The following is a 12,922-nucleotide window of genomic DNA, read 5'->3' as shown; positions in this document are numbered from 1 at the left end:
CGTCGTTAGACTTACCCTCATACCCTCTCCCAACCAGCGTGCTCAACTCAGAAGAGACAGATGGTGGGTCTCTCGTAACGCAGCTCCCCCTGCGCCATGCACCCTTTGCTTTCGCTTGGGTTGGGGGCATTTAACGTCCTGCCATGACGGGAGTTCTATGTCCTACCTTGACACAACGACAACCCTCACCTATCACGCAGCCCAGAGAAAGTGATGTTGATGATGATATGATTTGCGATGTTGTGGCCCGGGTCTTATGTTGTGGAGTTTTACATCATCGAGACTATGCGGCACTCAAACCCGAATTACATTTCCCGGAGGGTCCCCACACATACTGGGGGATCATGACCAACCATGTCTCACCCATCGCTTTTCTTAATTCATGATAGGCCAGTGCGGACCAGTGAAGGTTGCACCCAGTTAAGGGCTAGCCGTTTAACGTTGTGTGTGGATGGCCCATCACATGTTAGCTTCTACATCTACATCTACATCTACATCTACATTGATACTCCGCAAGCCACCCAACGGTGTGTGGCGGAGGGCACTTTACATGCCACTGTCATTACCTCCCTTTCCTGTTCCAGTCGCGTATGGTTCGCGGGAAGAACGACTGTCTGAAAGCCTCCGTGCGCGCTCTAATCTCTCTAATTTTACATTCGTGATCTCCTCGGGAGGTATAAGTAGGGGGAAGCAATATATTCGATACCTCATCCAGAAACGCACCCTCTCGAAACCTGGCGAGCAAGCTACACCGCGATGCAGAGCGCCTCTCTTGCAGAGTCTGCCACTTGAGTTTATTAAACATCTCCGTAACGCTATCACGGTTACCAAATAACCCTGTGACGAAACGCGCCGCTCTTCTTTGGATCTTCTCTATCTCCTCCGTCAACCCGACCTGGTACGGATCCCACACTGATGAGCAATACTCAAGTATAGGTCGAACGAGTGTTTTGTAAGCCACCTCCTTTGTTGATGGACTACATTTTCTAAGCACTCTCCCAATGAATCTCAACCTGGTACCCGCCTTACCAACAATTAATTTTATATGATCATTCCACTTCAAATCGTTCCGCACGCATACTCACAGATATTTTACAGAAGTAACTGCTACCAGTGTTTGTTCTGCTATCATATAATCATACAATAAAGGATCCTTCTTTCTATGTATTCACAATACATTACATTTGTCTATGTTAAGGGTCAGTTGCCACTCCCTGCACCAAGTGCCTATCCGCTTCAGATCTTCCTGCATTTCGCTACAATTTTCTAATGCTGCAACTTCTCTGTATACTACAGCATCATCCGCGAAAAGCCGCATGGAACTTCCGACACTATCTACTAGGTCATTTATATATATTGTGAAAAGCAATGGTCCCATAACACTCCCCTGTGGCACGCCAGAGGTTACTTTAACGTCTGTAGACGTCGCTCCATTGATAACAACATGCTGTGTTCTGTTTGCTAAAAGCTCTTCAATCCAGCCACACAGCTGGTCTGATATTCCGTAGGCTCTTACTTTGTTTATCAGGCGACAGTGCGGAACTGTATCGAACGCCTTCCGGAAGTCAAGAAAAATAGCATCTACCTGGGAGCCTGTATCTAATATTTTCTGGGTCTCATGAACAAATAAGGCGAGTTGGGTCTCACACAATCGCTGTTTCCGGAATCCATGTTGATTCCTACATAGTAGATTCTGGGTTTCCAAAAACGACATGATACTCGAGCAAAAAACATGTTCTAAAATTCTACAAGAGATCGACGTCAGAGATATAGGTCTATAGTTTTGCGCATCTGCTCGACGACCCTTCTTGAAGACTGGGACTATCTGTGCTCTTTTCCAATCATTTGGAACCCTCCGTTCCTCTAGAGACTTGCGGTACACGGCTGTTAGAAGGGGGGCAAGTTCTTTCGCGTACTCTGTGTAGAATCGAATTGGTATCCCGTCAGGTCCAGTGGACTTTCCTCTATTGAGTGATTCCAGTTGCTTTTCTATTCCTTGGACACTTATTTCGATGTCAGCCATTTTTTCGTTTGTGCGAGGATTTAGAGAAGGAACTGCAGTGCGGTCTTCCTCTGTGAAACAGCTTTGGAAAAAGGTGTTTAGTATTTCAGCTTTACGCGTGTCATCCTCTGTTTCAATGCCATCATCATCCCGTAGTGTCTGGATATGCTGTTTCGAGCCACTTACTGATTTAACGTAAGACCAGAACTTCCTAGGATTTTCTGTCAAGTCGGTACATAGAATTTTACTTTCGAATTCACTGAACGCTTCACGCATAGCCCTCCTTACGCTAACTTTGACATCGTTTAGCTTCTGTTTGTCTGAGAGGTTTTGGCTGCGTTTAAACTTGGAGTGGAGCTCTCTTTGCTTTCGCAGTAGTTTCCTAACCTTGTTGTTGTACCACGGTGGGTTTTTCCCGTCCCTCAGTTTTACTCGGCACGTACCTGTCTAAAACGCATTTTACGATTGCCTTGAACTTTTTCCATAAACACTCAACATTGTCAGTGTCGGAACAGAAATTTTCGTTTTGATCTGTTAGGTAGTCTGAAATCTGCCTTCTATTACTCTTGCTAAACAGATAAACCTTCCTCCCTTTTTTTATATTCCTATTAACTTCCATATTCAGGGATGCTGCAATGGCCTTATGATCACTGATTCCCTGTTCTGTACATACAGAGTCGAAAAGTTCGGGTCTGATTGTTATCAGTAGGTCCAAGATGTTATCTCCACGAGTCGGTTCTCTGTTTAATTGCTTGAGGTAATTTTCGGATAGTGCACTCAATATAATGTCACTCGATGCTCTGTCCCTACCACCCGTCCTAAACATCTGAGTGTCCCAGTCTATATCTGGTAAATTGAAATCTCCACCTAAGACTATAACATGCTGAGAAAATTTATGTGAAATGTATTCCAAATTTTCTCTCAGTTGTTCTGCCACTAATGCTTCACCACATCCTAGGGGGTTACTGAGCCAGGGTGCCACAACGAGGCCACGGGATTGGACATTATGGTCCCCGCCCCACTCAAGTTCCTGTGAGCCCTTGTGTGTATGAAGATTTCAGGGAATCAGAGGGTCTCCTGGCGGTTTTAACCCAGTTATGGGAGGCAACACACCTCCCCCAGGTGACGCCATGCAGACTGATTTCGCCTATTTCATAGGTACAGCAAGAGTCCGCCGGTCGGCACTGAGGACGTCGCTGTCCCACCTGTAATGCATGGGTGAGTGTGGCGAGGGGTGGCACAGTGCCCACCATTGAGGCGCAGCTGCCGGGAAGAGCGGCTTTCAAAACTTGATGCAAATAGTTTCATAGCTACAGTACCGTACATGGGCTCGCTGGTTTTAGGAGTTAGCCTACACCAGAGGGGAATTGTCATTAGGGACACCGGAGCTCTCGCTCATACTCCCTTCTAATTCTCTCCGTGGTCCACAATCTAGCTTCTTTCTGCAAGGGAACTGTCTTTTAAATACTACCCCCAGTGTGGGGGAATGGACCCTCTGTGGAGGAGCACCTTTAGCCACCCATTGGGGAACCACGTGGAGGTGGTGCTGCCATCCCTGGCACCAACCCTTAAGCCAGAGATAAAGCATCCACAACAGCATGCCATTTGCATGGGAGGGTCGCCCTCCAGGCTGGCCAGGTCTGCATGCTGTTGAACACTGGAAATCCTGGATCTGGACCAAATTTCCTTGCCATTCGTTGTAATATGCATGTTTATATTCATATGGACAACTTCACGTTTAAGATACTATATTATACCTACTTATTTTTAATTATTTTTATTTTATTTTATACAAGTTTTCTTTTGGACTGATCACTTCACATTACTACACTATACCAATTAATTACTAATTCCTATGTTCCTGCTGCATAGTTTATGGAAGGAGAGGCCACTGGAGTCCTAATTATTTGTCATCTTGTTTCAGATTCAGGGTCGCCCACTTACTTATTTCTATAGTATATCTATTTATTACTGGTTTACATTTTTTTAAAGCTAGGTAATTGGTAACCAGGCTGTCACTGGAGTGTATTCATTTATCCTATCTGCTCTATTTCATTGAATATTCTCGTTGCTTCCCTAACTTCAAAGGCTTCCTCAGCAAACAGTTTTATTACAGTGTATGTTTCACTGGTTACCAGTAGCATATGTTTTGACTGGGAAGTTGTTTCACCCACTGCTGTTATGAGTATGTGCCTCTGTTCCTGGTAGTTCCTGCATACGTAGAGGATATGATCCGTGTCCTCTTCTCCACATGTGCACATTGGGTCAGCTTCAATTGTGAGTTGATGCAGCTTCTTCCGTAGGCCATGTCCAGTGAGCCGGCAGGTGAGTGAGTATGATGGTGTCACATTTTTACGCCAGCCTGTCTGCCAGTGTGAGACATTTGGATTCCATTCATATGAGGCCCTTCCCTTTTCTGAGCCTTCCCACCTTGCTTGTCATTCCTGTTGCAGCATGCAATCAATTGCCTTTGCTGGTCTTGTTCGAGGTGTCTGTGGCCTGGGTACTGGAAACCCTGCAACAGTTCCAACCATACCATGTCTGAGGTAATAAAGGCAGCCCTATTGTACCACACCAAAGTCCAATGGGAAGCATCCAGAGAGTACCTGTAGCGCTTCATTTGATATTGTCCTGCAGGCTTTTGTCATCTGCAATAGGAATGGTCTCTGAAGACTAAGTACATCCAAAGGATACTCTATTCAATCCACTCCCCCCACCCCCCACCCCCCCCCCACCCCCCCACCCCAAGCTGCAGCACCATATTTACAAATTGACAGACAGAGACCACTGTAGATGAGGTTCAGTGATTGTCGTTTTAAACCCCACTCTGATCTGGTGACCCGTATTAATGTACCCAATATTGCACCCAGCTTCTGTTGGATTCTCTTCACATGTGGAGTGAACGACAGTTTCTCGTCTAGCGTAACGCCCAGGTATGTAAATTCTTTCACAAACTTGATGTTCTGCGCTTCCAATTTTATTTGTGGTGGCCTCTCCCTATCAAAGTGTCCTTTTAGTGTCATTGCTACAGTCTTCGGTTTGGAGATTTGCAGTTTATTTTTCTTGGCCCAGTCCCCAATCTCTCTCAAGGCTAGTGTTGCCTGGTCCTCAAGTTGCTTGCGACTGTTGCCTCAGGTGATAATGGCCAGGTCATCTGCATATGCTACTTTGGTCCATTGGTTCCCTTCTTTTTCTGCTACTATTTCATCAAAAACTAGATTCCAAAGAAAAGGACCACACATGGAGCCTTGGGGACTAATTTTTCAATTGTGCCAGCACATGTTTGCACTATTGCCTTCCTATTTGTGAAATAGTTTTCAATTAGTTTATATATGTTTAGTGGGCGCCCTATTTCTCTTAGACAATTTATGGTGGCCAAGTGTCATGAGGCGACTAACGCCCCAGCGATATCCACAAAGATGGCCATTGCATACTTCTCCTCACATACAGTATTGTGTATCACATGTCTAATAGCCATCTCTGTGGGTGCACCTTTCCTGAACCCAAACTGGTTTAGGGCTTTAAGACCTGAGGTTTCGTATTGTTCCTCTAGGCGCCATAACATTAGTCTTTCAAGCACTTCCGGTAGTATATATAGTAAACATTTAGGCCGATATGATTTTGGTTCATCTCTAGGCTTTTCATGGGACTTGAGCAATAGGCACACTAATTCTTTCTTCCATGGCTCTGGTACAGTATGTTCCCAAAGGCAAGAGTTGAATACATCCATTAGGAGAGCTGGATGTGTTCACCATATTCTTTTGATTATTTGGTCTTCAATACCATCTGGGCCTGTGGCTTTCTTAGGTTTACATGCTTTTATGGCAGCGGCCACTTCCTCTCTTGTAAACTCTGGTGCGTTTTCTATATTTTTGTACCTTATGTTTTCCACTTTAACTTCTTCCTGATGGGCTGTATCTTTCTCTGGTTTGTCATCGGGCAGGAGTGACCGTAGTAGATGCTGGATTGTGTCCTCCCTCGTCATTGTTTGAGTCTGGTTTGGAAGTTTTATGTTGCTAAGGACGTTTTCTGTACCTCTTTTTGGTCAGAGTATTTTTTGAGGTATTGCCCAGTGGTTGTTGTTGTCACAGTCAGATACCCACTTCTTCCATTCATCCTCTTTAGCAATGGTGATCTGTTTTGTGTATTCATTTCGTTTTCTGTTGTACTCTTGTTTTGCTGCTGCAATTTCTTCTGCATTTCCATTTCTGCAGGCATTTTGCAGGGTTTGTCATGCTGTCATTGTGATATGTCCCTGTAGTCTAAGTGCCTCGTTCCACCATGGTATAGGGTGCTGTAGCCAGGTTTTTCTTCTCATCGATTCTTTGCAGCTAACTCGTACTGCCTATTCCAGGCATCGGACCTTCTCATTAACATTCATTGCTTGGATATTCCCCAGATTTTCATTTTCCTTTGCAATGCAGTAATCAAAAATCGCCCATTTTGCAAATTGTATATTGTATTTTTGTTGCACTATCGCTGTTCTGTTTCTCTGTTGTAGGGAAATCTTATATGTTATGGCCCTGTGATCGCTGGTTGTCCATCCCCCATGGACCTTCCATTTTGTTGTGGTTCTAGCCACAATTGTTTTACAGATAGTGAGCTCTATGTTACTCTCTCCATTTGGTCCACTGAAAGTTGTTAATGGAGATTCCTCATTCAGTAGGACAACACGATGCTGGTAGATGAAGTCTTCCATTTTCTTACCATCCCCATCTGCCATATGACCATACCATAATGGGGATGTCACATTTTCCTGTAGGGCTATAATTAGTGATTTTCCAGCTATGTTGTGCAGTATGTCTTCAAGTTTATTCAGGAAGCAGTCAATAGGTTTACCATACTGACAGTACACACACACACACACACACACACACACACACACACACACACACACACCAGGTACAGCTCTCCAAAGGCTACACTTATGCTTTTAAGCTCTTATAGCTGCCTTTGATGTTCCAGGTTGGGAGCTGTAGACCATTCGATAAACTGGTGGATAGCCTTTCTAACCTGGTGGATAGCCTTTGATTTTGTCGTCAACTGTGTATGGTTCCTGTAGTACATCTAACTCCTCTTCCTCCATTTTCATGACTAGTTGGTCAGATACTGTTTTTGACCTTTGTCCATTTATTTGGAGGACTTTTAAGGGGCTAAGTTGTTGGTCCTTTGAGGATCTATGTTGTGAAGGTACCACATCGTTGTTATTACTTCCCATAATCGGTTATTTGTTGAATTGCTTCTTTTGCTCTCTTGTACTCGGGTCAGTTTTGGTCCAGAACTGAGTGTTTGCAGTGTTTCCTCCAGCGTTTGCAATTTGCACACTGTGGTGGTTGATCTTTATGCCTGCATTCTTTGAAGGAGTGTCCAGGTGCTGCACAGTGTCAACATATTGTTTCAGCACTTGTGCATGTTGTTGATGTGTGACCAAAGCCCTGGCATTTGTAGCACCTGCTAATATTTATATAATTTTTCACCCTGTGGGATGTACAGTGGAGATACACTCGTCCTTGGTCAGTCAGCCTGTTCCATATTTTTGGTGCCACCTCCAGCACTAGGTTCACCACTTCGCTTTCAAAACTGGACCAAAAAATCGAGATCTGTGTTCCATTCACTACATCTTCAAGGGTGAGGCCTGCCCTTGACAAATTCCTTTCACACAGCTCAGTTTTCAGCGGTTCTTCTTCAGTATCTCTTCGAACCTTAAAAAAGAATTACCCTGGGATTCCTTTTTTGGGGGTCTTGGATGGTAAGCCCAGAACAGCTAAACTCTTCACACTTCTTCAGCCTATTTGATTCTTCAGTATCTGGGGATTTTAGTATGACGTTTTTGTCCCTTGTAGTCTTAAATTTCGTGACCCTCACATCTTTCAGCGATGTTGTGATGACTTTCTTTACTGTCTTCTCGAGATGTTTTGTTGGCCTCACAACTAACAATTTGGGCTCAGATTTTGGGCATTGGATTTCGTTTGCGGGCATCACTGGTGGATGCCTTGGAAGAATATGTTTCCTGTACTGGTATTCGTATTTTCGTACAATCTGCTCATACGCCAATAATTGTCCCAAAATGAACCTTTTCTGGACATTGCATAGGTACAGCGAGAATCCGCCGGTCAGCACTGAGGGCGTCACTGTGCCACCTGTAAGGCATGGGCGGGTGTGGCGAGGGGCGGCACAATTAGCGCCGTTGGGGCGCGGCCGCCGGGAAGAGCACCGTTCAAAACTTGATACAAATAGTTTCATAGGTACATTCACATATATCATCTATCTATATGGCCCTGCATCATTTACTAAGCTGTGCCGTGAGACAGCTGAGCTGTAAGTACAGTACTGATGCACAGTAGAATGTTTGCCTTCTATCAAAGGGCGAGTATCGACTCGACCCCAGCATTGCCACCGCAGGAAGCAGTCTCAGAAAAACTATCCCCACGCCATCACCATTGTGCGGGGGTACGGATCCTCTATATCCTCAGTGGAGCACACTTAGCCACCAGGCGTCAGGTCTCATGGCCTGCCGTTAGGTGCCCACGGGGAACTGCGTGGAGGTGGTGCCGCCATAGCGTCCACTTACAATTGGCAACAGCCGGCGCACGTTTCCCCTGCCATACCTTGCGGTCAGCAGGTTCTACAGCACTGGGCTCAGGCTAGCCAGGCCTTGCCCATCGTCCAGCTCTGAATTTTCCGGGTTCTTGGCCTAGAGTCCGGTCACATCTTAGTCATCGCCAGCCCACGAGTCAGCATCCGAATCATTGCTGCTAGCCTCTGGAGTCGTGTCGAGACCGTGGGGGCTTCTACCCCTTTCCCTGGCGTGTTCCATGGCTCTCCGCTGCAAGTATTGTTCTAATCCCTATGCAGAGATCACAGAGGCAAGAGTGTTGAGTACCCTCTAGTGCTCTTGGCTCTGGAGTAGTGCCCTGACACCTCTGTTAGGGGGCAGTTCGCCTTCCCGAACGTCAGCAAATTGTGGGCAATCCTACAGAGTGTATTCTGGGGATCCTTCCTCGCCACAGTCGTTTGCCTGTCCTGCACAAGTAGGTGGGAAATGGCCCATGTCCCGTCAAGAAGTGCACCAGTCCTCGTGACGGTTTCGAAAACCAAAGTTTCATCCACTGTCTCACAGTGGGGAATATGTGATGCACGCGCCTGCTTGTGCGGAGCGTGTCCCACCTTTGAAGTCCGGAACTGGCTCCTTGACGAGTGGCAACAGAGTCGCTGTCTGCCAGTCGGCCTAGTAGGATGTTATTGACCCCTTCCGGATTTCCCTTCCAGAGCCGGTACAGCGCACCCCTTTCCCTGACCAGGAGGTCAAGTGGGGAGATTACTGAGATGACAAGTAGCACATCGGCAGAAGTCGTGCTGTAGGCTCCAGTAAGGCGCATCAGCGCTAAGTGCTGTAACCTCCTTAACGCCGCCACAGGCTTCCTCTTTCTCAGTCTATGAGCCCACACACTCGACCCGTAGGCCGTGATGGCAACAAGGATACTTGAGTGATACAGCCTCAGTGCTTGCACCAGCAGGTGGAACTGCTTGTTTGCAATACTGGCTATCTTGTGAAATAGGGCTTGGCTTTTGCGACACACAATTTCGATGTGTGCAGAGAACAGTCTGGTCTCATGGAGATAGTTTCCCAGATATCTCGTCATGCGTGTTCGCCTGATGACTCCGTTGTTGGCCCCGCCAGCGACTAGAAGTATAGGGTCCCGTGCCAAACAGCCGCGTGACAAGATGTATATGGTCTTCTCTGCAGACAGCCTCAGCTTCACTTTCCGGCACCACTGCTGCAGTGCATTGAGCGCTGCATTACAGTTTAGTTCCAGCATTACCCGAGAGTCACTTTCTATCACTAGAAGGATGTCATCGGCGTATGCCACCATGCTTCACACTTCTTGCAGTTTTCCAAGTTCCTTCAGCATCGGTTCAAGGCCTACATCCCAGAATATGGGACCGCAGACCGAGCCCTGTGGACATCCCTTACTGATCGACTTCTCGACCACCTGCCCCGGGCACCACAGAACCGCCCGCTGATCACGGCAGTAATCAAGCAGGCACCGGTACAGGGACCAGGGCATTCCAACTTCCTTCGGCTGTCAAACAGCGCCGGCCACCATAGGGTGTCGAAAGCCCCGGTGATGTCAACCATTATCTCCGCAACGTACTTGGCTGTGAATGTGTCCACCAACAACATCGCCTTGTTTATAGTCTCGACCGTACACAGGCCCTCCTGAATCCATACTGGTTGGGACTTCAACCCATAAGCTGCCGGTGTTGCTCCAGCCGGAAGCATAGGAGTTTCTCCTGGAGCTTGGTCATGAAGTACATGAGATGGGTGGGTATGACTTCGGCACTTTCGGATCTTTGTACTCACCCTTTCTCAGAATGACCACTTCGGCCAACTTCCACGACACTGGTACTCGTCCCTGACGTAAACACTCTTTGTAGAGGTTTGTGAGGTAGGGGCAGATATCCGTGCACAAGGCTTGGAGAGCCTCGGCAGCGACTCCATCTTGGCCTGTCGCCTTTTTACGGCGAAATTCAAGAAGTGCAACGGTAACTTCATATTCAGTGAATGGAGCAACCGGCGTCTCGTCGGCATACACCTCGTTGAGTTGGCGCCTAAGATTACCGTCTTCCTCATCCTCATCCTCATCTTCGCTACTATCATCGGGCAATGAGGTGCTCATGAGTAGTTCGGCTGATTCTTGCCAGTCCCTGTTGTGGCTGCCTTCGATCTTCCTTAGGGTCGACAGGACCGTCAGTGATCGAACCTTCGATGCTGCAATCTTGTACGGCGTGCCCCAGTGGTCAGCCGCCAGACTGTCACGAACGAAAGTCTGCCAACTCTCAGTCCATACCGTGTGCAGCATCCGCTTTAACACCGCCTTGCCCCGCCTGTACCGCGCGAGCGTGGCTTCACACATGTGATCACCAATGCTGCGCTGGTCGTGCCGTCGCGCCCTTCTGCATTTGCATCGGAGACGCTGCAGCTCAGGGTTCCAAGGCGCCCTAGGAGTTTTCCCTGTATGGGCCAACGGGACTGCGCCCATTGCAGTTGTCTGTATGGCCACCGTCAGATCCTCTGCAGCTTTGTCTACATCCACAACTCGATCCATTGGCCAATCCGATACCACTAAATTTCCTCTTAGTCGATGCCAATCTGCCTTGCGCCAGTTGTATTTGACGATGCCGTTCACTCGATCTTGAGGAGGCTCCCCATCATAGACTACAGTGAATGTGATCAGATTGTGTTCACTTAGTGTCATTCCCCACCATACCTTCCAATTCTCCACACGGAGAAGCGCGTGTGCACTCTTGAGTGTCACATCAATGTTCGAGGTTGGCCCTTGGCGACCTTCATACGTTGATGGGAAGTTTGGTTGGTTCAACACTTCAAGTCTGAGCTCGTGAATTGCTTCAGCGAGTCTCTCACCTCACCTGGCAGCGCGTCGTGCACAGAGAGGCTCGATGTCAGTGTACCATAGGGGTGACATGGCGTTTGCGTCCATTGTGCTAATGAGCAAGTCATTGTGGTAGAAGCCAACCGTCTCTTTTAACTGATCAGTATACGGTCTCTCTCGGTGCCTGTACTGGAAGTACATGTTCAGCACAAGGAAGGTGAAATTGTCAGTGTTTATCTCAGCTAACACCTTGCGTTTGTTTCTTAGGTGTGCCACTTTGACTGCTCTGAATGATCGATTTAGCACAACGGTTGCTGCCATATGGTGCTCTCCCTCTGCCAAGATCTGAGCTGTAGTAGGCATATATAGAATCTTTCCATCTCTAGAGTAGGGCTCTTGCAGACATAGAATGTCTAGAGACTCCTCCTCTGCACGGCGTCGTACCTCGTGCAACACTGCTTGCATTCTCATGCAGTTCAGCTGTCATATTTTAACCGATGCGAACATTGTGTGTTTTTACGGTCCGGTCGGGAACAGGTGAGGCAGCAGCCGGTAAGGAGCCGATGACGAGAGGTCTTGTCTCCCATAGTCTGTCCTCTGGATTTTTCACTGTGTGAGAATCTTGTAGTACTCACAGTTTTTGCCTGGCATTACACATGTTCAGTTTCATTTTTTGCACAGGATGCAGACCACTCGGTCCCCCGCCTTTCTTCAATCTTTCCTCGTGTGGCCAGTTTTGCCACAGTGCCCGCACATTACTATACCTCACTGAGTGATTCACATCCTGGCACCGTGTGCAGACAACCAAGTCCAGATAGTCATCAACTGGCATGGAGTCGTAACCCATATACAGTCGTTTCTGCCTTAGGATAGCGACTCTGAGTCTGGGGCTTACTTCTGCCATGAGATGCGATGTCTGTTTGCCCCTTGGTCCAGTCCAGAACTTCGGCTTAAACTCTTGGCGGAATTGTTCTTCCGAAAGTCTACATCTACATCTACATCTACATCTACATCTACATCTACATCTACATTGATACTCCGCAAGCCACCCAACGGTGTGTGGCGGAGGGCACTTTACGTGCCACTGTCATTACCTCCCTTTCCTGTTCCAGTCGCGTATGGTTCATGGGAAGAACGACTGTCTGAAAGCCTCCGTGCGCGCTCTAATCTCTCTAATTTTACATTCGTGATCTCCTCGGGAAGTATAAGTAGGGGGAAGCAATATATTCGATACCTCATCCAGAAACGCACCCTCTCGAAACCTGGCGAGCAAGCTACACCTCGATGCAGAGCGCCTCTCTTGCAGAGTCTGCCACTTGAGTTTATTAAACATCTCCGTAACGCTATCACGGTTACCAAATAACCCAGTGACGAAACGCGCCGCTCTTCTTTGGATCTTCTCTATCTCCTCCGTCAACCCGACCTGGTACGGATCCCACACTGATGAGCAATACTCAAGTATAGGTCGAACGAGTGTTTTGTAAGCCACCTCCTTTGTTGATGGACTACATTTTCTAAGCACTCT

Source organism: Schistocerca piceifrons, chromosome 9 (assembly GCF_021461385.2).
Source record: "Schistocerca piceifrons isolate TAMUIC-IGC-003096 chromosome 9, iqSchPice1.1, whole genome shotgun sequence".
In the NCBI taxonomy this organism is placed as follows: domain Eukaryota; kingdom Metazoa; phylum Arthropoda; class Insecta; order Orthoptera; family Acrididae; genus Schistocerca; species Schistocerca piceifrons.
The sequence above is the reverse complement of the archived record's forward strand: the minus strand, read 5'-3'. Positions refer to the sequence as shown.